Source organism: Protopterus annectens, chromosome 12.part0 (assembly GCF_019279795.1).
Source record: "Protopterus annectens isolate FY-2018-M chromosome 12.part0, PAN1.0, whole genome shotgun sequence".
Lineage (NCBI taxonomy): Eukaryota > Metazoa > Chordata > Ceratodontiformes > Protopteridae > Protopterus > Protopterus annectens.
Window position 1 is genome coordinate 1,424,921,525 of NC_056746.1, and position 24,513 is coordinate 1,424,946,037.

Below are 24,513 nucleotides of genomic sequence, written 5' to 3' on the forward strand. Positions count from 1 at the left end.
CAGGGTTAGCCACCCGGCGGTGTAAACCTTGGCTTTAGATGATTGTCATTGCTGAAGTGACATCCTAATCCCTTGTGCAAAAATGTGAAAAAGGATTCTGGATGGAGGGAAGTTAATGTGGATAGAAAGGAATTACATAATATGATAATGGAGACATATTTTCAATATATTTATGGAAAGATCATAAGCATGGAGTTAAACAATGCAATACAAATAGAAAGGAAAGATTTTAAGATTTTTATAAAGATAAAGTTTATATATTTATTTTTATATATTTATTGATTTTTCTCAAGATTATTATTGAATAAGTTGCCTGTAAAAATAGTATAAAATATAAAACAGTGGAATAGAGAAAACATAAAGAGTATAATACAAAAGAAATGACAAAACATTATTTTTGGAATGGAAAAAATATATATATTTTTGGAAAAAATCATGAGTATAAGTGGGAAGGCTTTCAAAATAGGAAAAAAGGATAAAATTTTGCATGGAAAATCTTTCGTCTGCTCCCGTTAGGGGTCGCCACAGTGGATCATTTGTTTCCATTTCTTCCTGTCCTCTGCATCCTGCTCTGTCACACCAATGACCTGCATGTCCTCTCTGTCCACATCCATAAACCTTATCTTAGGCCTTTCTCTTTTCTGGTTAACTGGCAGCTTCATCCTTAGCATCTTTTTCCCAATATACTCTGCATCCCTCCTCAGCACATGTCCAAATCAACATAATGTTGCCTCTCTGGCTTTGTCTCTAAACCTTTCAACCTGGACTGACCCTCTAATATACTTATTCCTACTCCTGTCCACCATTGTCACACCCAGTGCAAATCTTAACATCTTTAACTTTGCCATGTCCAGCTCTGAATCCTGACTTTTTGTCAATGTCACCAACCCATATAACATAGCTCGTCTCACTACCCTCTTGTAGACCTTCCCTTTCACTCGTACTGGCACTTGTCTGTCACAAATCATTCCTGACACTCTCCTCCACCCACTCCATACTTCCTGTACTCTCTTTATCACCTCTCTTCCACACTCACCATTACTCTGAACTGTTGATCCCAAGTATGTAAACTCATCTACCTTTGCCACCTCTACTCCCTGCATCCTCACCATTCCTCTACCCTCCCTCTCATTCACACACATATTCTGTCTTAGTCCTGCTGACCTTCAATCCTCTTCTCTCTAGAGCATATCTACACCTCTCCAGGGTCTCCTCCACCTGTTCCCTACTCGCACTACAGATCACAATGTCATCTGCAAACATCATAGTCCATGGGGACTCCTGTCTGATCATATCTGTCAAACTGTCCATCACCACTGCAAATAAGAAAGGGCTCAGAGCTGATCCTTGATGTAATCCCACCTCCACCTTAAACACATCCATCACTCCCACCGCAGACCTCACCACTGTCACACTACCCTTGTACATATCCTGTACCACTCTTACATACTTCTTTGACACTCACGACTTCCTCACACAGTACCACAACTCCTCTCTAGGCACCCTGTCATATGCTTTCTCTAAGTCCACAAAGACACAATGCAACTCCTTCTGACTTTCTATGTACTTCTCCACCAACAGTCTCAGAGAAAACATTGCATCTGCAGTGCACTTTTCTGGCATGAAATCATACTGCTGATCACTAATCATCACCTCCCTTCTTAACCTAGCTTCCACTACTCTTTCCCATAACTTCATGCTGTGACTGGATCAGTTTAATCCCTCTGTAGTTACTACAGTTCTGCACATCACCCTTATTCTTAATAACCAGTACCATAGGTTCATAGGTTCATAGGTAGGTACTAGGCAATTAGCCCTAGGGCCTATATAAGCCTAGCCAAAAGGTACCCTGGCTTTCGCCCCCCAAGAAAATTATTTTCATGTGCCCCTGTCGAGCAGAGCCACAGAAGTGATCCCTGGGGAGAATTTCCTATTTCCCATCCAATCATCAAGATTTTTCTTGAAGAGTGCTAATGAGGAGCTCTGTTTGACATAGATAGGTAGTCTCTTCCAGAGTATGGGAAGTCTCTGGGACAGGAATCTATTCCCCCAGCATGTTCTGTTTTTTGTGGTGACAAGGTTTAGGTCCCTAGAGCAAGTAGCTTGGAGAGATTGAGATTTCTTTAAGTGGAGCATGTCCAACAGCTCTGGGTCTGACAAAGCTTTGTATGTTAGGCAGAGATCACCTCTGAGTAGGCGATATGCGATGGAGTAAAGCTGGAGCTTTTTGAGACGGTCCGTGTAGGGCATCTGTTTGAGGCTAGTAATCCTCTTTGTGAAGTATTTCTGTGGCCTTTCCAGTTGTTGTAGATGTCTTGTGAGGTACATACCAAAAGGGGTGTTGTACTCTATAATGGGTCTAATGAGTGATGAGTAGAGGGGAACAATGACCTCTTTTTTTCTGGATGAGAAACCAAAACACTTTTTCTCCATTCTTCAGGCATCCTCTCACTTTCCAAGATTTCATTAAGCAATCTAGTTAAAAACTCCACTGCCATTTCACTTAAACACCTCCATGCTTCCACATGTATGTCATCTGGACTAACAGCCTTTCCATTCTTCATCCTCTTCATAGCAATCCTTACTTCCTCCTTGCTAATCCACTGCACTTCATGATTCACTATCCGCACATCATCCAACCTTCTCTCCCTCTCATTCTCTTCATTCATCAGCCCCTCAAAGTACTCTTTCCATCTGCTCAACACACTCTCCTCACTTGTGAGTACGTTTCCCTCCTTATTCTTTATCACCCTTACCTGCTGCACATCTTTACTAGCTCGGCCCCTCTGTCTAGCCAATCGGTACAGGTCCTTTTCTCCCTCCTTAGTGTCCAACCTTTCATACAACTCTCCATACGCCTTATCCTTAGCCTTCACCACCGGTCTCTTTGCCATGCACCTCATCTCCTTATACTCTTGTCTACTTTCTTCATCTCTTTGACAATCCCACTTCTCCTTCACCAACCTCTTTCTCTGTATACTCTCCTGTACTTCTTCATTCCACCACCAGGTCTCCTTGTCCTCCTTCCTCTTTCTAGATGTCACACCAAGCATCTTTCTAGCCATCTCTCTTACTAGCTCTGCTGCAGTTACCCAGCTATTTGGTAACTCTTCACTGCCACCTAGTGCCTGTCTTAACTCTTCCCTGAACTCCACCTCACAATTACCCTTTTTCAATTTCCACCATTTGATCCTTGGTGCTGCCCTCACACTCTTCCTCCTCTTTTTGATCACCAGTGTCATCCTACAAACCACCATCCTATGCTGCCTCACTACACTTTCCCCTGCCACCACTTTACAGTCCCCAATCTCCTTCAGACTGGCCCTTCTACATAAGATATAATCCACCTGTGTGCATCTTCCTTCACTCTTGTATGTCACTCTGTGCTCCTCCCTCTTGTTAAAATGCTTATTCACTACAGCCATGCAAATTCTGCATGGAAAATAAGAAACATAAAAAAAGTGAAGCTGACAATGGGTAAGATATTGATGGTAGTGGTATGTGTATTGTGGAAAAGAAGATACGATGAAGGAGGAATGATGACGATGTGCTGACTGAAATAAAATGATAGTTGTGAAGTAAAGGATTGGGAGATATAATGAAAGATATTAAAGCATGTGAAACTGGAGATGTAAAATACTGAATGTATGTAAGTGTGGTAAATATTGTAAATAGTACAGAAATTTAAATGTAATTTAAATAGAATGAAAGAAATATGATATATTAAGATCTATACAAATAAAATAATCTACTATTTTTCCAATAAGTGCCATGGGATCTTTTACACCCACCTTTGCTACACCCAACCAACTCAGATAGATGGGACATCAGTTTAACATCTCATCTGAAGGAAGGCACACTCAGGAGAGCAGCACCCCACTGATGATGCTCTGCAATGTCAGTATCAAGTAACTGGTGTGGCTATAAAACCCACAGCCTCCCAATGACTTCCCTGTGCCAAAGGTGAGCTTGCTACCTCTTAAGTCACTGACACTGAGTATACATAATTTTGTTCTGTGTGATAATATGCTGCCACTTGGCACATGTCAGGGTTCATAGAGGTGGACTAGCCATTGCTTTTTTTTCAACACTACCATGTACCATCCAAGACATCATCTGGATGGGTGTGGCATGGTTGTTGTTACTATTGGTCTGTTGGAATCTATGTTGCTATTCTGGAGGCTGAAGTGGTCACTGCAGATCCTGTTACTACATTGTTGGAGATCCCTGTAAATGCCACCTAGCCTGCCCACTGGCACTAAATCATGTAATGCAGTAGCTTGTCATGTATAGCTTCAGCAAAATAGAATTGCAGCTAGTCATTGGAGAGCACCAGATGGACAGTGCAGTTCAGCATGGTAGCAGTTGCGTATTGATGATACAGTGTGCTGTTGATAGGCGATGCACATGTATATTCCATTTATGGATTTCTGAAAATATGTATATTATTGTTACTCTTGATTGTAATCTGTCTTTATACATCTGATTTTTTTTTTCATTTTTCCCTGTAGCTTTTATCTCCAAGACTCCAGAGAAAAAAGGGGTCTTATAGCTCAATCAGAACATTCCAATAATAAATAAAAAAATAGATAAAATAGGTATCATATCAATCTCCCATACATGTTCAGGTAGCCGATCCTTGAGTTTAGCAGGCTAAACACAGAGTCAGCTACATTTCTGGTTTGAGTACTGATGATATTATATTATTGCGCATATGTACCTTGTGGGTACAGTCCAAATGTGATTAGCCAGGGCTACAGGGAGTAACCTACACCACCTGCAATATACTTGGATGGAGAGAGATTTACAGGTTTAACAGTTCTATCTGTACATGGTAATGGATATGTAGGTATATGATGTCAACAATTAAGAAGGAGCAATAAAGATGACATATATGCCCTATGTGTGAATCATGGGCAGTGAGAGGCTGCTGTGTACATGGATGTATTATTAGCTTCTGTACATCGCATACTACTGGCCGCTGATGAAATGGCAGCCCTTGCTATTGACATAACTCTATCAATGGACACCAGTTGGAGCCTTTCCTGTCACACTGGTACAATTTATGGCTTTTAGAACTTTGAGGGAATAGTTATAGCTTTCTTACCAATGCATTGAGAAGCTGATGTGTTTATCCATATGTGGTAGCAGTATATTGAATAATGTCTTCAGTATTCTACAGGCTGACACTTATGAAATGCCCAGGGTGTCCTCTAGTTCGTCTCTCAAACATCTTTGTCACCAGTATAGTAATACCATAATAATAAGAGTTATAGAAAGTCCATGTTTTCATCCAATTCAGGTCTGTTGACTATATACCATATACCAACACCTGCTTAAGGTCTCTGTCAACATTCAGCCATTCCCAGACATGTATGTCTGTCAGCTGGTGAGATACATGTTTTCTAATACATGTGCAGCAACATCATTGTGTCGCAGATGTCCCTGCTGCTGCCAACATTTCATTTGGGGGCCACAGTGTTCTGCCATGCTCTTTGCCCTTATACTTACATATAACAGCTTGTGATATTTTGTGCATAATGACTCCGAACTGTAACCTACTTCCCCTGTCCTCATTTGCATGCCATAATGCACTAATTACATTATGCTTCTTCATTCTTTGATTCATTTGCTAACCAAAGCAGTCTGTTGGACACAAGAGCTCCCTTTCAAGGGTGATCCTTCAGCACTGTTTGGTATGAGACTTTGTCAGTCACACAGTAAGCAAAGTAAGGTGGAGGGTGATTTAAACACTGTAGCCTTAATGCAGGAAGCAGCTCATAAACAGCTCAGAGATGCAATACACAACCCAATGAAAGCCTGCATGTCATGTTTTGCAGTCCCCTTTTTCTGCACCTTTTCCATGTGCTCTACCATGTTACATATGTATTGCAGCTAGTTGTGCATTCTATAACTGGCACAAAAACATGCTGTATAATTTCATTAATGTCTATCAATACATTCCATTAGGCTTACCATCATTCTGAATACTGCTTTTGTTTTCCTTCCATTTAACTTGTATTTTAGGACCTAGTTTGTGTTATGATAAATATAGCATGTACAGTTGCAAAATACATCAAATAACAATAGCAATTTCAAGTTCATTAACTTCATTTCAACTGAATATTTGTAAAATTAGTAACCCTTTCTCTTCCTGTCTTAAAGTAGCCCATCTTAAAGATCTCATCTGCAGTTTTCTATGAAAATATGAAAACAGGCACACAACATATTCCAATTATGTCTATAATAAAACAATAAACCTTGCTAAATTAGGACCAAGGCCAGGTCTGAACCCTATATCTCTGATAGATAGAGACAGAGAATAATGCCTAAACTAACATACCCCACCAAAAAGACTGTATAAACTTCCTAACTAGCATACCCTCACAATAAACAACCATGATACACATGGATACAATTTAGTTGTATTTTATGGTATGCCTTGGTAGTTATTATCCTAGTATACACCTATGAACTAAAATCACTGTAACTGAAATATGATATACCCAGTGCAAAATTAACCCAAATGTTCCCTGTAAAATATTACAGATGTCATAACACACAACTGAAATTTAGTTATGTATTTCCCCAATTTCTAAATATGCTAACATAAAAAACATATAGACAGAGCAACTAATCTTTTTCCTTTAATCTGAGCTGTCTGACCTCAGAGATGATGCACTGAAATGCTGGCAATCCTAGTCTTTACTTATGTAAACACAATGCTTTGAATGTTGACTAAATGTTATATGATAAAGTGTTCTTTTATGTTGCCACCATTTTATTATAAAATAGATAATATTCAAGGCCCTACTTGTCTATGAAAATGTACAATATTTGTAATCAACTAGGCTTTAACTATTCACATTGTAGGGATGTAAACCTTTCTATGGAACATGGGGCAGCTATGTTATCCTCTATATGGAGTATGTATTCCTTACTGTTGCCAACAGGGCAACTCAATATGATTACTTTCAAGATGGATGTCTAACTGCATCTGGGAGCATGCCTTCTTCTGTTATTTTCTCAGACATGGAGATTAGTAGCCAGTTTAAGGTGCTGTCTTTTCCAGTAGCTGTGAATTTCCTAGCAGGTGTAGTGATAAGCAACGATAATCCATGTAGATGATAGGGTTAGAAATCAGGGATCACACTAATTTATTGATGCTTATGTGTTTGAATTAAAACATAGACCCAGATACTGTGAATTTCGTGAGCTACCTGATTTCTTGCTGAGAGATAGAAATGAGTGTGTCATTATAAATGACAAAAATATGATAAACATTTGTCAGAATATCACGTGGCCATATAAGAAAAGGTTATGCATGTGTGCAGAACAGCAGATTAAACCAAGAGATGGATTCAGCAAGCCCTGCATGGTGTGGAGGACTAGTGCAGGAGCTCCAGCAGGCAATATGTCTGCTGTGTGATCCAGGAATAAGCAGCAGGGACGTGCATAAGCGCTCCTGCAGTAGTCCTGCACGAACTCAGCTCCTGTATGCAAATTACCCTATTTTCAGGTGAAATCCATGCAAATGAGGTGAATTTGCAATCCAGGAAAGTAGCAGTCGGCCATGCAGGACTAGTGTAATCTGCAGAAATCTACTCGGTTAGTAACTGAGTACATTTCTGCAAATTACAAAACGGAGCCACGACAGCTCCAAATAAAGGGTGGATATTATGTAGAAAGCATGCCAATGGCCAAATATATGGCCACTGGCATGGAAAACAGTTGGAAAAATTAAAAAAAATAAACTTTTTTTTAGCCGATCTCGGCAGTTTAAGAGTAGGGCAGCGGCGTGCAGATGGGATCAGGCAAAAAATAAAATAAAATAAGCATTCTAACCAAAATCACTATTTTGCCATTATACTCAATGGCAGGCAGAAGACAACATGGCCAGTGAATAGTGGTTGCTAAGGGGGGAGGCTCAATGTGGGACCTGTAACTATGCATCAGCAGGCAATCCTATGCAAATGAGGGGAATGATACTGAGTCCCAGATGTCCCCTGCACGCTAGTCAGTACGCAACAGTGTAAGAGCATGAATAGCTTAGTGCAAGCTTAGGAGTTAGTTCATAGATTCATAGGTTCATAGGTAGGTACTAGGCTATTGGCCCTAGGGCCTATATAAGCCTAGTCAAAAGGTACCCTAGCTTTCGCCACCCAAGAAAATTATTTTCCTGTGCCACTGTTGAGCAGAGCCACAGAAGTGATCCCTGGGGTGAATTTCCTATCTCCCGTCTAATCATCAAGATTTTTCTTGAAGAGTGCTAATGAGAAGCTTTGTTTGATATAGATAGGTAGTTTGTTCCAGAGTATGGAAAGTCTCTGGCACAGGAATCTATCCCTCCAGTATGTTCTGTTTATTGTGGTGACAAGGTTTAGGTCTCTAGAGCATGGAGCTCAGAGGGACTGGGATTTCTTTAAGTTGAGCATGTCCAAAAGGTCTGGGTTTGACATAGTTTTGTGTGTTAGGCAGAGATCGCCTCTGAGTACACAATATGCGATGGAGTAAAGCTGCAGTTTTTTGAGACGGTCTGCATAGGGCATCTGTTTGAGGCCAGTAATCCTCTTTGTGAGGTATTTCTGTGGCCTTTCCAGTTGCTGTAGATGTCTTGTGAGGTACATACCAAAAGGGGCATTGTACTCTATAATGAGTCTAATGAGTGATGGGTAGAGGGGAACAATGACCTCTTTTTTCCTGGATGAGAAACCTTTTGTGATGAGGTGTGCCACGTAGACGGATTTTCTGACTAATGTGGTGATGAGATTATCAAAGGAGAGACTACTGTCCACCTGTGTCCCAAGGTCTCTTATCACACTTTCAGTGTTAAGTAGACTACCGCCTATGTGGTAGTTCAAGGGTACAGAGTTTTTACCAAAAGGGATGACAATGCACTTTTTGGCATTGAGCTTGAGGCCATGGCTTTGACACCAGGCATCTGTCTCAGCGAGGCCCTTTTGTAGGATGTCCACATCTTTTGGAGTTTTGATTATGGCTCCTAGTTTGCAGTCATCTGTGAACTTCATTAGCCAAAGACCTTCTGTGTTAGCCTGTACTTCAGAGAAGTAGATACCAAACGGGAGAGGACCCAGGACTGAACCCTGTGGTACTCCACTTGTCACTGTGTGAAGTTGGATTTGGAGTCTGCTACTTTCACAGTGTGTGTTCTGTCAGTGAGCCAGTTGGCACCCCATCTTGTGACATAGGGATTTATACATAGTTTAGTGAGTTTATCTATAATTCCTGAGTGGTGGATGGTGTCAGAAGTCTTGGTGAGATCTAGATAGGCTGTGTGAACCACCTTACCCTCATCTACGGCTTTGGTGACCACTTCAAAGAAGTCTATTAGGTTTAGGAGACATAATCTGCCTTTTACAAACCTGAACTGGGTGGGGTCCTGAGTGTGGAGATTACCAATGCCATTGTTTATAAGTTCCATGATGATACGTTCCATAGCCATGCAGACCAGGTTCATCAGGCTAATAGGGCTGTAGTTTCCAGGATCCGTGGTGGCAGCCTGGGATGTTGTCAGGTCCCATGGATGCTGTGTTCTTGGCTTTGGAGAGTGTGTTTTTTACCTGTGCAGCTGTGATTACAGGAACTTTGCATTCTTCCGGTATAGAGATGGGCCCTTTAGGGGATGGGGGGGGGTAAAGTTAGCACTGAACCTATCTGCCAGGATGTTGGTAATATCAGCTGGTTCTGTATATTTAGTGCCGTTGTGCTGTAACTCAGAGCAGATGTGAATGTTGCCATTGAGATTCTTGACATAGCTATAGAATGGTCTGTGGTTGTCTTTAGAGTCAGTGGTGATTTTGTTTTTGTAACTAGCTTTGGAGGATTTTATGAGGGATCTCAGCTTCTTACTGAGGCTGACCAGGGAGCTTCTCCAATCGTGGGATTTTACTCTTTTTTGCAACAGTTTTTTTCTTCTGTTGTAGAGTTTGTTTATGGAGACCACCAAATTGGCTTCCTTTTTTGGGGGGATAGCATCTTGGTTCTTTTAGGGATTGCATGATCCATGCACTCGTGTAGGTGCTTATAAAGTGCATTTGTGTAGGATTCAGCAGTCATACCTTTATTGTCCGTCAGCATGGGCATCGTGAAGTTTGCCACTTTTGTCTTAATAAAGCGTGAATTTGGCTTTGGAGAAATTTTTTTGCAGTGGTTTTCCTAATGTAGGATGGGGGAAGGATGTGGATGTTTAGGGTGATTAGCTTGTGGTTGGATCTGACCAACGAGGAATTGACCTCTAGTGTGGAGCACCGGTTGCCCATGTTGGTAATAACCAGATCTAGGATATTGCTGCCCCTGGTGGGGGTGTGAATAAGTTGATCCAAGGCATTGGAATTTATGAATTCCAGAAAACGTTGAGCACAAGAGTTGGTACATGAGTAGTTTTCCCAGTTAATGGTGGGGTAGTTGAAATCAACCATTATTAGGATGTTAGGTTGTACCCTAATATTTTCCAGTGTATCAAGAAATGAGGAGTGAGAATCCTGGGACATGGTGGGGGATCTGTAGCAAGCTACAATTTGGATTGCTGTCTTGCCCAAAGTTAATTGCACTTGTATAATCTCGGATGCATTATGCTGAGCAACTAGCCTGGAGGTGTAGATATCCTTAATAAATACGGACACGCCTCCGCCTTTAGTGTTTCGGTCCAGGTTAGGTGGCTGAAAGGTGTGATATGAATTATTGCCTGGTAATGCAGGGTTACTCTCTGGAGCCTTGAACCAGGTCTCTGTCACTGCATAGATGTCGATGTTCTCCATTTTAAGGAGTACCTTGAGTGAGTGCATTTTGAGGTTTAGACTTCTAGCATTGTGTAGCAATACCTACAGATTCTGCTTTCTTGTAACCTGTTACAGTGGTAAATTTGTCATTCAAACCTTGCCTAAAAAAGGCACTATAGGGGTGGCTAGAGCCATGGCCAGTATCCGGAATCCCATGGGCGACAGATGCAGGCCATCTCTGGCAAAGCATTGTGGTTTGTCAATCATGTCATCCCAGGCAGACAGATACTGGATCTCCTTAAAATGACACCAGAAGCTTAGCCAATTGTTGAAGTCAATCATTTTGTCCTTGTACTGTGGCATCATTCTGGGTGATGGCAGGATTCTACTCAGGGCTAGGATCATACCTGCCTGGGCTACAAGATTAGACAGCTCCTCTATGTCCCTTTTCATGTAGTCCAGGGAGGTACATCTCAGGTCATTCACACCAACATGGACAATGACAGAGTCATATTTGTACTTGATGTGGATTGACCTGAGTGCAATGCTTTATGTGGCTGATCCTGGCACCCGACAGGCAGCTGACAGTAACTTTCTCCTTGTTTAGCCTGGTGAGTGGAACATCTGTGTGCCTGACTATAGAGTCATCTATGACGAGAGTGTTGGGTACGTTGTTATGCCTTATGGGCTGTGGTTGAGTGGCACACTGAGTTTGTGGGCTATATGCCATTTGGGTTGTGTTGGGGGATGGAGATTGCTTTTGTTTCTGCTTTGGAGGTCCCTGTTGCTTGAGCAGGTTTTTACTGAGAGCCTCCGTGAATGTAGGTGTGTGTTTTGTGTTTCTATGTGTGTGTTTTGGTGGTGTACGTTTTGACAGACTATGTGATGAGTGTGGTGTGGTGCAAGTGTTTACCTTCTCCTTTTGACTGTCTAGTCCAGTCTTGGGTGAAGAGAACTTTGCTTCCAGTTTGGCTGTATAAGTGCATCTCTCACAGGTTGTAGTGTTGGGTGGTAGGAGGAGAGGGTTGTCTGTGTACATGAGGCAATTGCTGAATTACCCCAAGATCCCCAGATTCATCAGGTAGACAGGAGAAAACTCTGGGAGCTGACCCTTAGACATGTCTGGATAGGTGCTTATTTGTTAAGTACTAGAAATTGTTTTCCTCTAGACAAGTGAGGAAAGCTGAGTGCTGTAGTAATTTGTAGCTTATTTAGTGCATACAATGAGTTCTAAACAAGTGCTTTGCTAAAAGAAACAGACGAGTGCTGAAACTAAGAAAACTGGCTAGTTCTAAGAAACAAAATTAAGCTAGGCTTCCCTCCAACACAGAAAGGCTTGGGGGCTCAGTAGCCCATAAACAGTCCTGGACACAGCAAATCTGTATCCAGACTAGACTACCCACAGGAAAGGCAGGAAACAAGCTTAGAATTTTTTTTTTTAAGTGGAAAGACAGAAAGGAGGAGCAGAAAGTAAGTGGATTGGCCTTCTCAAATGTTCTCCCTGTATTAGGTAGAATAAGGCAATAACACTAGGCTGGGAGGAGTGTCCCAGATCAAATTTACTGTAGTGGTGGGCAACTGCAAAGCCACCAACTATAAGAACAGCATACCAATAGGAAGGGAGGATGGGAAACAAACTGCAGAAATGTTTCTCACAGCAGAAAAGCAGCAGTGAGCCTTTAAATTAAAATTTTAAACAGATAAAGGATCCTCTAGAGAAAGCTTTTAACTGCAAACAAGTTATCAGAATCAAAACAACCCAAACAGATACTTAATAAAAGTGGACAATTTCCAGTTAATACCTCACACACAGTAAAACTAGCTAGAAATGTATGCAATAGACAAAGTGCTATAAATAACTCAAAAAAAATAAGCAAAAAAACAGGATATGTAATGTTATATATTATAAATCCGAGTTTGCTCAGTGTCCTTCCTTCGCTGACATCATGGGGGGGGGGTGTAAGGCATACTGTAAGTGGGATTGGAGCCCTGTGGCTCGGGTTTGCCCTTAGCTTAGGAGAGCTAAGCAAGGGGGTGTGTCTGAGGCTGCCTACCACTCTTTACATTGCCTAAGTGAGAGTGCATCCCTCGCACCAGGTTTTAAAGTGGAAAAAAAAGTAAACCAGGAAATAGCAGCTCTGTGCACATTTGAGCACTGTGTTTGTGCAGTGCACCCCTGGGCTTAAACAGGAAGGCAATGGGAAGAGAAAACAGGAGTAGGAAAATAATCAAGGAGAACTAGCATAGCTGGCAGGTGAAATGTATCAGAATCAGCAAATTACACAGGCAGCAGCCCAGCCCTGAACACTACTATAAACTACGTAGTTTAAAAACAAAGAATAATGCTCACTACACTCTGTTCGCCTGATAATAAACAAGACTTATAAAATACAACAAAAAAACAGGCTTAAATAGTGGGAAGTATACTTGCTGTGTTCAATTCAAGTCAGTCACAAAAGGTAACCAAATGTTCCACAAAAAGAAACGAAGCTGTAACCTACAAACCGCTTTACTTTGCGAACTCTTAATCCAATAAAAAAGAGTCAAAATCACCATAGAGTGTTCATTCGAACCTACTCATCCACTGGGCAATAGCTTGTAGAAAAAACACGCAGCCAGCATGTAAAAATAAATCCAAGCGTCCAGTAGAAACCACGTTTATTAAAATAATTAAAACACAGGGCTAGCGCTTTCAACGAATCTTCATCAGGCCACTAACAAACAAACATACTAGCATCCCTTTTATAGCAAAATGCTAGAGTCAACTACTGATGTCACATCCTGTTTGGACATACTGAAGTCAACTCTGATGTCACATCCTGTTATACATAAAATATTTAACTGACATCACTTTTGTAGTAAAACGCTACAAACAACTCTGATGCCACATCCTACTAAATATGAAATCTTATAAAATGTCTTAAATTATTTAAAATATTTAAAATATGTATGCAGACATTTTGTAAACAGTGTACAATAGGAATGTTCTAAGATAACATTTCACCCTACTTTAACTGCTGCTGCATGTAACATTCAAAATGTTTTAAAATATTTTAAATATCTATGTAGCCATGTTATGGACAGTATGCAGCAAATAAAGTGTTTCAAAATTACATACTATCTTCCTATAAATACTGCACTTATATGCATACTAGTAACAAAAATGGCACGCATGTTTAGTATTTAATAATAAGCGATATAATCCCATTTGAAACACTTGTATGTATAAATACATGCTTAAAATAAGGATCAAATTAATAAAGATATTAATATCTACACATGAGCTATTTAGCATAATTATAAATGCACAAAAATAATCATTCAAAAAGCTACATCTAAAATTTGTACAGCGTGTGCTTCTAAATATCATAATATCTGTAACAGCATAAATCATTCAAAACAGATATGTGCACACGCAAAGATGTTAATAACAGCTGATATTATAAACATAAAAATATATAAGACTAAATGTGCAAAATCAGGTGAAATATGTGTGCTGGATGAAAGAAGAACACATGGTATATCAGCATCTTTCATAACAATTGGCCCCTAATAGGCCTGCAGAGCAAAATACAGAGACAACGATGGAGACAGAGATGGAAAAACGTGAGGTATGAAAATGTTATAAATATAAAAGTAAAACCAGCCAGAAGTTAATAAAGGGTGGCAAAGGGGTGAAAAGCTTCAATGAAATTTCCTAGCTTTAAGTATGGGTTTGATGGAGACTCTGTCATTGAGGCCTGGGTACAAATCAGCCCTAAGCCTGATGATCCATTTGGCCTCTATCTGTTCCGTGGTGTTAAAAATATCTCCTCTCCTATGAGATGGAACATTGTTTTGAATTACTTGAAACAAAAAGCTATGTTGGGTGGATGTATTAATTACATGCCTAGACAGAGCATTTGAAGAACATCTGACTTTGATTTTATATAAGTGTTCCCTAATTCGATCTTTGAACTTTCTGTCCGTCTTCCCTACATAAAATGCAGGGCAGTGTACACAGGTTGCCAGGTACACCACATGGCAGGTCTCACAAGTGGCAGAAACTGTGAAATGAAATTCTTGTCCTGTAATAGGATGATTGAATTTATCAGTTTCTTTAATGAATTTGCAATAATTGCATTTTTGACATTTTTTAGTCATTTTATGATTACTAGTTGTGTTTATGTCAAACCTATTTGGACCACATAACATTCTGTGTAAATTCAACTTATTTTTATATGTAAATTTTGGTTCTTGGCTCAATATCTCAGAAATAACTGGATCTGTTAACAAGATGTCCCAATATTTTCGATATATGCTTTCAATACTATTTACATCTTGTGTAAAATGTATCGGTATTCTGATAACTCCACTGCTAGTTTTGGTGATGCTACTATCATCTCATTTACTAGAGAAGTAGGGAAAAGCCCTACCTTCTCTCAATTCACCTATGATACCTAAAGTAGCATCAACTTCTGTTACCATGTAAGACCTGTCTATAAATTTATTCCTCAAGTCTTCTATGCCTGTTTTAAACCATGAGTCTTCAGAAAACAGCCTAGATACCCTCATGGCTTGACTTTTGACGATGTTACCAAAGACATGCTTAGGATGCATGCTGCTTCGATGGAGAAAGTTATTTCTATAGCAATCCTTTCGAAAAACTCCAGTGTTAAGTATACCATTTGGTAGTTGTTCAACATATACGTCTAAATAGGGTATGACATCTTTGGAATTAACCATAGAAAATCTTAAAAAACTGGTGTCTTGATTTATTTTATCATAGAAAGACCTCAATTGTTCTTCATCACCTTTCCAAATAAGGAAGAGGTCATCTACAAACCTAGTGTAGAAAGAAACATTCTGACAAAATTCCTCCATCTGAAATAGGGAAGAAACTTCCAAGTAAGCCATAACCAGGTTGTCGTAGCTATTGGCACAAGAAGTGCTACGCCATCCCTCTGAAGATATACTTGACCATTAAACAAGAAAATATTATTTGTTAATACAATTTCCATCAATTCCGTGATAACTTCTATTCTTCCTTTGGAGAATATGCCATCTCTAGTAAGAATCCTACTTATGCTATTAAGTCCCTTATGATTAGGAATAACAGTAAAAAGAGAGTTGACATCAAGTGTCACAAACAATTTATGCTGGAAACCATCACTCACCGAGGTATTCTCATATAGTTTAATTAGGAATTGTTTAGTATCTTTCAGTATGTGTGTGTACTTGTCCACTATGGGTCTTAATAAGGACTCTAAATAGATGGAAATCAGCTCGGTGATCCAGCCCTTCCCTGCAACAATTGGCCTCATAGGTGGATCCAAGCCATTTTTGTGAATCTTGGGTATTCCCTGTATAATGGGTATCGTTGGATGTTCCACTACAAGGTATGTGAATAATTCTTGATTAATCTTACCCTCATTCAACATAACATTTAATCTACTAGAAACATCTGATATGATCCTATTCACTCTACTATCATTGATCTTCAAATAAAAGACAGAATCATCCAGCATATTGCACATTTTATCAATATAAAACTCCATATCCATGATAACTACAGGACCACCTTTATCGGCTGGTCTTATCATAATGGTCCTATCATCTTTCAGGCCATTAAGTGCTTTCCTTTGTACTGGTTTCAGGTTGCCAAACCATCTCTTTTTTTCTATTATTTGCATCATTTTCATATAATCCTTGCTCAACCAGTTTCGAATAAGCCTCGATAAGTGGGTGGTTGCATGGAGTGTAAGTACTTGGTTTTCTAAATGGATGGGGTAAACTAGTGCTGTTACGAAAATCAACCTTCATTTGGAGGTTTCAGATAAACATTTTCAAATCAATAATGCTATTTGTGATATCGCTTCTACTAGAGGGAATAAACGTTAGACCCTTCTCCAAGACATACTTTTCTTCTTCCGTTAAAAGCTTACTTGATATGTTCCACACTATTGATTCTTGGTCCCTTGCCAAATCTTTTTAGTGTAGGACCAGCCTGTACTGGTCCTGCTGGTCTCTTTTCTGCCTTCCCCTGCTCATAGACCGTTCCTTGCCCCCCACCCTCTCCATTGATTGGCGATGGGGAAAGGGACTGATTCAGTACTCATACTATTGAATCTAGTTTTGGCGTCCATACCTAGGCTAATTTTATCTACTGTTTTCAGATTTTTATTCATAATCTTATTAACATTATCGTCCTCATTCTCTATATGCTCACATATATCTATCCTTGTATTGGCATCTTCAAATACAGATATATTGTGAACATTACCAGCGGGGGATGAGCATGTATCATTAGTACCATCCTGGTGTATTATTGCTGTGGTAACAATGGTATTTTTCTTACCCCCTGTCTGTTTATCTATGACAATAACATTAGAATCATCAGCATTGGTATCTGGCCCATCTCTGGCCAGACCAATATTGGTATTGTCTTTCATTTCATTTTGAAGGCGTGTGTTCTTCCATCCCTTGGCTCCATTCTCCACTCTGGGCCAAGTAAAGACATGGCCTTTTTTAAAATCATCTATGTCCCTTCTAAGTTTATCACGCTTTTGCTGTAACAGTTTTTCTCATAAATGAAAACGCTGTCTAACATTTTGTCAATAGATGCTTCTACCACTGGTCTAGGGTACATGGTAGATAAGCTCTGCTGTTGCTTCTGTAGTTTCTCCTCAATGATGTTTCATGAGGTAAGAAGTAATTGTTCATTAGCTCCATGTACTTCAGGCTAGTATCTAAGTTTAACTGTTGCCATGAATATAACAAATCTTTATACACAGTACCTGTGGTTGGCATCTTCAGGATCCTTAAACCCCTTGGAACGATTTTACGAGTAATGCATGCTTCGAAGTGTTGCCTCTGCAACTGGAGGCGTTTCAGTTTAAGAAAATCTCCTTCCATTTCTTGTACTAGAGTTTCAAGCCCTCGATAATCTTCTTTGCAACTCTGTTCATCATATGTCTCAGCCAATGGACTGAAAGATAACAGTGGATTAATGTCACTTGTAACAGCATCTTCAAATCTGCTCTTAATATTAGATGTACCTGACTTGGTACTTCTAAGCATATCAGGATTGTAGGGTAGTTCAACTGTCGAATTTTGACTGCTTCCCTCAGCCATGAGTGCTTGAGCAAAAAATAAGTCACATAGTTAAAAAACAAATAATAATGCTCACTACACTCTGTTCGCCTGATAATAAACAAGACTTATAAAATACAACAAAAAAACAGGCTTAAATAGTGGGAAGTATACTTGCTGTGTTCAATTCAAGTCAGTCACAAAAGGTAACCAAATGTTCCACAAAAAGAAACGAAGCTGTAACCTACAAACCGCTTTACTTTGCGAACTCTTAATCCAATAAAAAGAGTCAAAATCACCATAGAGTGTTCATTCAACCTACTCATCCACTGGGCAATAGCTTGTAGAAAACACGCAGCCAGCATGTAAAAATAAATCCAAGCGTCCAGTAGAAACCACGTTTATTAAAATAATTAAAACACAGGGCTAGCGCTTTCAACGAATCTTCATCAGGCCACTAACAAACAAACATACTAGCATCCCTTTTATAGCAAAATGCTAGAGTCAACTACTGATGTCACATCCTGTTTGGACATACTGAAGTCAACTCTAATGTCACATCCTGTTATACATAAAATATTTAAACTGACATCACTTTTGTAGTAAAACGCTACAAACAACTCTGATGCCACATCCTACTAAATATGAAATCTTATAAAATGTCTTAAATTATTTAAAATATTTAAAATATGTATGCAGACATTTTGTAAACAGTGTACAATAGGAATGTTCTAAGATAACATTTCACCCTACTTTAACTGCTGCTGCATGTAACATTCAAAATGTTTTAAAATATTTTAAATATCTATGTAGCCATGTTATGGACAGTATGCAGCAAATAAAGTGTTTCAAAATTACATACTATCTTCCTATAAATACTGCACTTATATGCATACTAGTAACAAAAATGGCACGCATGTTTAGTATTTAATAATAAGTGATATAATCCCATTTGAAACACTTGTATGTATAAATACATGCTTAAAATAGGGATCAAATTAATAAAGATATTAATATCTACACATGAGCTATTTAGCATAATTATAACTGTACAAAAATAATCATTCAAAAGACTACATCTAAAATTTATACAGCGTGTGCTTCTAAATATCATAATATCTGTAACAGCATAAATCATTCAAAACAGATATGTGCACACGCAAAGATGTTAATAACAGCTGATATTATAAACATAAAAATATATAAGACTAAATGTGCAAAATCAGGTGAAATATGTGTGCTGGATGAAAGAAGAACACATGGTATATCAGCATCTTTCATAACAATTGGCCCCTAATAGGCCTGCAGAGCAAAATACAGAGACAACGATGGAGACAGAGATGGAAAAATGTGAGGTATGAAAATGTTATAAATATAAAAGTAAAACCAGCCAGAAGTTAATAAAGGGTGGCAAAGAGGTGAAAAGCTTCAATGAAATTTCCTAGCTTTAAGTATGGGTTTGATGGAGACTCTGTCATTGAGGCCTGGGTACAACTCAGCCCTAAGCCTGATGATCTTGGGTGAAGAGAACTTTGCTTCCAGTTTGGCTGTATAAGTGCATCTCTCACAGGTTGTAGTGTTGGGTGGTAGGAGGAGAGGGTTGTCTGTGTACATGAGGCAATTGCTGAATTACCCCAAGATCCCCAGATTCATCAGGTAGACAGGAGAAAACTCTGGGAGCTGACCCTTAGACATGCCTGGATAGGTGCTTATTTGTTAAGTACTAGAAACTGTTTTCCTCTAGACAAGTGAGGAAAGCTGAGTGCTGTAGTAATTTGTAGCTTATTTAGTGCATACAATGAGTTCTAAACAAGTGCTTTGCTAAAAGAAACAGACGAGTGCTGAAACTAAAAAAACTGGCTAGTTCTAAGAAACAAAATTAAGCTAGGCTTCCCTCCAACACAGAAAGGCTTGGGGGCTCAGTAGCCCATAAACAGTCCTGGACACAGCAAATCTGTATCCAGACTAGACTAGCCACAGGAAAGGCAGGAAACAAGCTTAGAATTTTTTTTTTTTTAAGTGGAAAGACAGAAAGGAGGAGCAGAAAGTAAGTGGCTTGGCCTTCTCAAATGTTCTCCCTGTATTAGGTAGAATAAGGCAATAACACTAGGCTGGGAGGAGTGTCCCAGATCAAATTTACTGTAGTGGTGGGCAACTGCAAAGCCACCAACTATAAGAACAGCATACCAATAGGAAGGGAGGATGGGAAACAAACTGCAGAAATGTTTCTCACAGCAGAAAAGCAGCAGTGAGCCTTTAAATTAAAATTTTAAACAGATAAAGGATCCTCTAGAGAAAGCTTTTAACTGCAAACAAGTTATCAGAATCAAACAACCCAAACAGATACTTAATAAAAGTGGACAATTTCCAGTTAATACCTCACACACAGTAAAACTAGCTAGAAAAGTATGCAATAGACAAAGTGCAATAAATAACTCAAAAAAAATAAGCAAAAAAACAGGATATGTAATGTTATATATTATAAATCCGAGTTTGCTCAGTGTCCTTCCTTCGCTGACATCATGGGGGGGGGGTGTAAGGCATACTGTAAGTGGATTGGAGCCCTGTGGCTCGGGTTTGTCCTTAGCTTAGGAGAGCTAAGCAAGGGGGTGTGTCTGAGGCTGCCTACCACTCTTTACATTGCCTAAGTGAGAGTGCATCCCTCGCACCAGGTTTTAAAGTGGAAAAAAAAAAGTAAACCAGGAAATAGCAGCTCTGTGCACATTTGAGCACTGTGTTTGTGCAGTGCACCCCTGGGCTTAAACAGGAAGGCAATGGGAAGAGAAAACAGGAATAGGAAGGTAATCAAGGAGAACTAGCATAGCTGGCAGGTGAAATGTATCAGAATCAGCAAATTACACAGGCAGCAGCCCAGCCCTGAACACTACTATAAACTATGCAAACACCTTCCTCTATGGTTTTTCCCATACTCTACACCACTGGTGTATACAAGAGGGGAACTTTTAACAAACAAAAACAACAAAATTATAGGGGCTGCAGCAGCTCTCAGACATCAACATGTAGAAGTGGCTGAGGGTGGTGAGGATGAGAATGCTGTTGACCAATCCACAGTGAGGCGACGGAGAAGGTTGTATAGACCCAGGGCAACCTACGAGGGGCTACAAGAGCTGGAGATAGTGGAGCCCTATAGGGTGGACAGGGACCTCCTATGGCAAATTGTTGAGCTATGCTGGCTACACCTGACACACAGAACTAACACAGGGGAACCCATCCCAGTGGATATCAAGGTATGTGTAGGCCTAGGAATACTAGCCACAGGTACCTCTCAAAGTCCAACTGGGGATAATATGGGGATCTCACAGGCATCAGCATCCAGGGTATTCCACCTGTTCCTGGATGCCATGTCAGTACATGCTGGTGAGCACGTATAATTCCTCAACACCCGTGAGGTGTTGGCCAGCAATATGCATCTCTTCCACCAAAAAGCAGAATACCCTGAGGTAGTGGGTGTTATAGACTGCACGCACATATGCATCAAAACACCACGCAGTGAGCGGGGTATGGTCTACATCAACTGCAAGGGCTTCCCCTCCATCAACTGCCAGGTCGTGTGCAATGCCCAGGGAATTATAATGAATGTGTGTGCTGGATGCCCTGGAAGCTATCACAATTCCCACATCTAGCATCTGATGCAGCTGTACCAGAGATTTGCCAATGAGGACATTCCTTACAGTCACCTAGTTGGGGATGCTGGTTACACACTGGGCCATGGCTGATTACACCCATCAGAAATGCACACACACTCGAACAAGAACTCCATAATGAGGCACATGCATAGACCAGAATTATAATAGACTGTGTGTTTGGGATGCTCAAGTCATGGTTCCGGTGCCTGGACACATCCGGGGGAGCCTTGCAGTACTCACCAGCTAAATGTACTCAAATTGTCATTGTATGTGCCACGCTACACAATATGATCCTGCAGAAACAGCTGCAGCAGGAACAGCAGGGGGCAGGGCCACACAGCCCCCCACCAATGCCACGGCCTGCACAGGCACAGAGTGACTTGGAGGAGGAACAATGTGAGCCTTCCCCAGTAGGCAGATGGAGATGTGTCCAGTATGCCCTGGCCTTGGCAAAGAGGCAAAGCATAGCACATACACTGATGCAGTAGGGACCCAGGGAATGACACGTCTCTCTGACTCAGACATACAGTAAAAGGGATGCCAAACATGACACCACCTGTGCTCAACCATGTATAGGGCGTGTACTGTGTGCATCCAACATAGGCAGCCCTCCAGCACCATCCTCAATACTGGCACACCCACAAGGTAAGTCACTCACCTTACTAATTGCTGAATGGAGTAGTGTGTGTTGTTACTTGTATCTATGGTATGGATATAAGCATGCAAGGGAATCGGGTGGCTGAATGGGATGCCAGCAGATAGTAGACACCTATAGTGGCAGCATGAAATCTGTAACAAATACTGGTGTCACCATAGTAGCCAGTACTACACATGGTGACAAAACCCACTTCAGGAAATGTGCTGGGCCACATGTATGTTCATATGACACACACATGCCAGTCAGGGAGGTTCACATAACCAACAACAGTCTCAGCCAACAGGACAGGTGTAGACAAACACAAACAAAGGCTGTGCTATGGCCTCTGAATGATGCCTATGGGTAACCTCCCCCAGGCCTACACAGACAGTCTACATCAGGTCAGGTAGTGGGATGTTAGTTCTGAAGGGTAGGAAGTCAGAAACTAATATGCAGGTCAATCAAACCTAAAACCTGCAATATACTAATATGCCTCTAGTCAGCATGATAGGTTAGAATACAGAATGAAATGGAGTACCTGACATACCAGTGCAGTCATAGCAAATGTGTACAAGTGACAGGTGTCCTCCCAATCCTATGTAGAAATGTAGAAACAGTCAGGTGTAACCCCCCCAATCCTGTGTAGACATGTAGAAACAGTTAGGTGTGCCCCCCCAATCCTGTGTTGAAACGTATAAATAATCAGGTGTGCCCTCCCCAATCCTGTGTAGAAATGTAGAAACAGCCAGGTGTGCCCCCAAGCCTATGTAGAAATGTAGTAACAATCAGGTGTCCCCCCAATCCTGTGTAGAAATGAAGAAATAGTCAAGTGTGCCCCCCCAATCATGTGTAGAATGTAGAAACAGTCAGATGTGCCCCCCAATCCTACACAGAAATGTAGTAACAGTTAGGTGTGCACCCATTCCTATTTAGACATGTAGTAACAGTCTGTTGTGCCCCCCAATCTGATGTAGAAATGTAGTAACAGTCAGGTGTGCCCCCTCTCCAATCCGATGTAGACATGTAGTAACATGTATGTGTAGGTGCAATTCCAAAAGGAGGAAACGGTGTCAAAATGTAACAAACTAAACAAAAGGACAATAAGCACCCGGATAGCCGGTCAACCCGAACAAAGTTTATTTTAGGCACAGCAAACACACAAAATTAACGCTGAAACAGTACGTTTTTGTCCGTGACTTCCTCAGAATAATGGCAAGCTTGCAAGCTCAACAATATATACCACAGCTCATCCTTAATAATTACTTAATTAATGCCAATCAATATTTGAACTTCAATTACAAAAACAGTTAGTTAAAGTGCTAAGCCAAACCACTTGGTACAAATATATTCAGTTTGCAAATACACATTTAAACATAAACTAAAATGCTAAAATCTTTTAAAACGTATTACTGATACATTTGATCTAATTCATTAAAGCATATAATATAAAAATAATATAACATTCTTAAACTCTAAATACTTATCTATAAAACATATAAAAATATAAATATATAAATGTATGTGTATGCATAAAATAAATATGTGTGTACATAAAATAGTATACTACTACCCTTAAATGAAAGTACATCCTCTAAAATTAATATATATACTAGTAAAAATAATGAGTAAATGTATAAAACGGGGATTTAAATAATAAATACACATCAAAACACTGTACGTTTGTTGAAAAATGTTAATAATACATGTGCAAAACTTACAATTTAGCAGCTTGTAATTTCAAAACTGGTGCCAAGGACACCATGGGCCAGATTCAGGAATCCTCCGTGTAAGAGTTATAACTCTTACACGGAGGCTGCAGTTAAACTGTGTGATGTCAGCATGTCATGCATATGCATGAGGTGCATGAGGCATGCTGAATCACACTAGTAACTCTTACACGGTCCGTGTAAGAGAGTAGGAGGCGTGTCTGTAGGCTAAGCCCTGCAAGCGGACACGCCCCCGGAAGACTAGAATGGCTGAAAGTAAACAGCCACGAGAGAGGCCATGGAAATGTGAATAAACACACTACACAACACATGCCCCGATAGACCATCAGTGTATAAAGTGAAGAGATGTTATAAAATTAAATTAAAACCTTTTTTTTTTTAAACCCCGTAAATGTTTGCTACTGTGTGCTTATTAGCGGGTGTGCTACTAAGCGCAATCACAGTTAGCAGTCAGTGGAAAAGGATATAAGAACTAAATATGCAAAGTAAGCCAAGATGTAATAGCTTAGCGGTAGAGTTGCCGCCTAAGAGTAGGCAGGCAGGGTTCGAGCCCCCACAACAACCTTTTTTTTTTTTTTTGTAAATAAGCACTAAAAGCCCCTGACAGTATTGTACAAATGTAAATGTATTCCCTTTTGTAAAATGGAATGAAATGGAGCATATATTCTGAAGTATAAATAGTGCTAAGCTGC